The following is a 4535-nucleotide window of genomic DNA, read 5'->3' as shown; positions in this document are numbered from 1 at the left end:
AATCCGTCGCTACACATCCCTTTTAGAAGCGAGCTGACCGCGTGCGGGTTGAATGTATTTGGGTCTTTCACTGTACCTATAAAGTAGTGGTTATCCACCAGCTGGCCTCGATAATCAAAATGCCAGACAACGCGGCTCAATACATACCTGTAGCAGGCGTGTATCGTGACTTCGTCGTCTTCCAGTCTGGTGGCCTTTAACACATGGCGGCGACCGAGCCAGTCATCTGTGCCATTGCAACTGTCAAATCCTTGCTTCGAAACCAGCAGCACATTCTGTGTAAACATTGCTGGGCACATAACGGTCACTTGAACTCTGAAGTCGTTCCTTGGCATGGTTAGATTAACGAAAACACCATCCTCTTTTAGGTATCGTGCATCGCTCCAGTTGTTTATTGTGCAAGTAATGCGGCTCACGTTCTCATTCTGTTGGGAGCATTCGACCGGTGCACCCATATGCTGGCAGCTCACCAAATGCGCACTCAACAGTGGCAGCACGAACAATATTATGGAAGGAATTGCGCAATCCATACTAGTAGATCTTTCAGGACTACAGGGAAGAGCAGAAGGACGATATTTATTCCAGATGCTCCTATGCGCTGATACGTAGACTACATCCAACGACTTCTAAAGTTTCGTCAGTGCAATTTATACAGGAGCAGGGAGAACGTATGGCTCTCTAAACGTTGCGGATCGCGGAACTCATTCGTTACATCTGATTATCGTATACGGAGGGCCAATTCGTAGCATATTCTCAGTGTACAATTCCTGATTATTTCATACTCCGAATTGTTTTTATTCCCGTAGCTATGTAGAAGACGTTACTTCAGTAACGTCTGGCGCTAGCCAGGGTCCACACAGCTTTAATTCCCGTAGCCATGCAGAAGACGTTACTTCAGTAACGTCTGGCGCTAGCCATGGTCCACACAGCTTTAATTTGGTGTTTGTTTGTTTGTTTGTTTGTGTCACGCCTGGCGCTATCCCGTATCTGTCCCGTACCGTATCGCACAGCTGGCCATTTGCTGGCTCCCGTATCTGTCCCGTACCGTACCGTACCATCAAACATAGCTGGCTACAAACAGCTGGCCACAATATTATGTACATGTATACGACTCCCTGTGTGTTGCATATGTGCTTGAAGGGGACGGTTGCACTTTTGAAGCTCCGTTATATCTGAGTTTTCAGTCGTTCCTCTTACTAGTCTTGCCAAGGGGTGGCTCTGGGTCCACCAGAGTTGCCCCTGGCGTATTTCTGAATTTGCTGGGGCGAGGGTTCCGCGACGCGATCGCCAAAGCAGTGTCTTTTCAGTCACGACCGTTGTCGTCCTCGTCTCTCCATTCGCGGTGGTGTAGCTGACCCCCGAATGGTTTCAAACTGCGAAGCTCGGAGGAGTACAGTGGTGGCAGAGGCATGAGCTGTGAGTGGAGACGGTTGCAGGAGATGGATGGTGATGCAGGGAGAAGAATTACGCTGCCTGACGCCGCGTGGGAAATTGTTTGAACCTGCAATTTCAGTTCGAGCGCAGTGGACTTCTAGAAGATGTGTCCTCATGGCTGTTTTTCAACGCTTGGCCTATCGCTGATATCCCTGCGTGGGATGTTCTTCCAGTGGAGTCCAGGTGGGACTTCGGGTGCCCACACTCCATCACCTGGTTGATTGTTTCGGAACTGGAAAAATTATTATTGTTTCCTATTTTGTGCGCATCTCTTGTCATCTCTCTATTCTATACGTCGCACACCAGATGTACTACTATCGCCGTCTTTCTCTTGCTTTCTCTCCCTGCTTGCTGTTTTTTTTCTGTTTCTGTTGCCACTGTCCCTCTTCGTACCCATGCTTGGGTGGTGGGCGGCGTGACCCGTTAGGGTAGCTGCCAATACAGTACGACTCCCTGATGTATAGAGAGACTTTCTGGAAAGAAATAGGGAGACGAGGAGGAAATGAAATTAGAATGGATGTTAGTTGCCGAATAGGTGATAGGATGCGTCAGCAAAAACATACTTTGGAAGAGAGATCCCGTCGTCTCCAAAATAGGCGTGAACGGGCGAGTCAGCGAGTCAAACGTCGGCGGAGTGATCCCGTCGACTCCAGAACGCGCGTGCTCGGCAGAGTCAGCGCCTTCCCAGGAAACATTTCCATCAGTTCCCACAACATGCACGATGAGCTAAGTAACAAAGCATAGCGTAGGGCCCTGAGCTTCCAAGCTCTCTCGTTTGATGTTTGTTTGTTTGTTTGTTTCTGTGTTTGTGTCACGCCTGGCGCTATCCCTTATCTCGCCCGTACCGTACCGTACCAGGAAAGACAGCTGGCCACAATATTTTTATTTGTTTGTGCCATCGACATGCCTGGCGCTATCCCGTACCTGTCCCGTACCATCAAGAGTACGGTACCATCAAGAGAAAGTATATATGCGAAGTGTATCGGGGGAATGCATTCAGTGCAGTAACATTTTGTGTGGATTTGTGTGCGAGGCCGAGATCCCACTAGCAGGCTGGCTGGGCCGCCTGTCGACCAGCCAGGGAATGGTATGTAGGCCGATAGTATAATAATTATAACGTATATACAGTCGTGTAGATGTATAGCAGGGAGTCATACTATGTAAACGACTCCCTGCTGTATGGTGAGAAAAGAAATACGAAGTAGGGAGACGAGTAAATGCAATCAGAATGGATGTTAGTTGCCGTCAGTATGATAATAAGAAGAAGAAGAACGCCCGTGATCGGCAGAGTCGGCGCCAGGGGCCAGGAAACGTCAGGACCGACATCCCGTCAACTCCAGAACGCCCGTGATCAGCAGAACCAGCGCCGGTCCCATAGCTATGCAGAAGACGTTACTTCAGTAACTCATTGAAACGTTTTTGCAATACAATGATGTGGCTAATAAAAGGAAAAAGCATTTCCATCAGTTCTAACAACATGCACGATGAGCTAGGCAACAAAGCATAGCGCAGGGCCCTGAGCTTCCAAGCTCTCTCGTTTCATACTCCGATGTGTTTTTATCTGTTAAATTCCTACACGGAATGTACGTATACTGGTGTATCAAATCCGTACGCATGCATACAGCAGAATCTACCTGCTACGTGTTCCGAATAACACTAGTTACTGAATGCAATAACAATGCACAAAACCAACCGGACTGTACTGACGTTCTACAATTAACTGGCTACCAACTCCATCACGTTTGGAGTCGGCGCTCTAACAGTATTCGAACTTGGAAGGTTCAACGTTGTATTAAAAACATGGGGGAGGAGTTGAGCGCAACCAAAACAAGTACGAGCTGAAAATCTCACTTGTCAAGGACGGTGGCAGATGTGTATGCCTGTTGATGACGATACTTTACAGGGTACCTCACTTCAAACTTGATACTGGCAAGACAATTGACTACACGATCAAGCCACGTTTAAAGCACGCAAAGAACGTTCTTCGCCAATTGTGTGGCTCAAAGATGCGAAGAAAAATTAAATGGGGAATCTATGCGAACATGAACAATTAAATTTGGAAGGCTGTATGAGAGCGCATCCCACATGTACCAGCGCTACAGACCGGTTAGTTGTAAAACGTCAGTACCGTCAGTCAGTGTCGTGGAATGGTATGAGCGAATTGTTTAGTTACTGTAGTGATAGTGTATTGCCCGTTTTCGAGTTGTTTTTGAATTGTTGTGGTCGGCGGTCATGTGCGTCCGCGGTGCCCGATCATAATACACTCTACTGTAAATGCTTTGCGAGAGTTGGCAAGCTCGGATGGCATGCTAAGAGTTATTTCGGAGACAATGTTGGACAGGACAGTGCGCATATAAGCTCACAGGCCTATATCCGGATATAAGCCCACCTCCGTTTATAGGCCCATGGGCTTATAAACAGACCCAAACTCCTTTACAGAACCGATACTACACCATATCAGTGCAGACTACATTACCAGTACCAGTACCAGTACCTAGGGTAGGCGGAAAACCGCGCACTGTACTTTTTCGCGTGCCAGCTGCTTCAAAATTCGAATATAGGCCCAGCTAGGCTAGGGCTAAAAAACGAAGCATTATTATTAATTTTTTCCCGGAAAATGCATGATTTCGCATATTAGCCTATTTACTTATATGCGCGGAACTACGGTATGCGTTTTACTGGTACAGAAGCTTTTTTTTGTCAAGGTCATCAAGGCAAAACAGCATAGCGTAGGGCCCTGCGGCGGTGACCGGATTCACTTGTCACTCCAGACGACAAGCTTCTCCTTGCACCAGCAACATTTTTCCGCGCAACAGTTGATGCAAAAGTGAATGAATTTTGCGTGTAGTTTTGGCGCTAGCCAGGGTCCACACAGCTTTAATTGGTATTTGTGTGTTTGTGTGTTTGTGTGTTTGTTTGTTTGTTTGTGTCACGCCTGGCGCTATCCCGTATCTGACGGCAAAAAAATCATTGGGGTGTTATAAATTATTCAATTTTCCTATTTATTTTTTCAGGCATATCCTGGGATTCGAACCCGCATTACCGCCCTACATGCATTCCCCCCATACACTTCGCATTCATACCCATTCTTCCAAGTTGCT

Source organism: Sycon ciliatum, chromosome 6, assembly GCF_964019385.1.
Source record: "Sycon ciliatum chromosome 6, ocSycCili1.1, whole genome shotgun sequence".
NCBI lineage: Eukaryota > Metazoa > Porifera > Calcarea > Leucosolenida > Sycettidae > Sycon > Sycon ciliatum.
Note: the sequence above shows the minus strand (reverse complement) of the source record.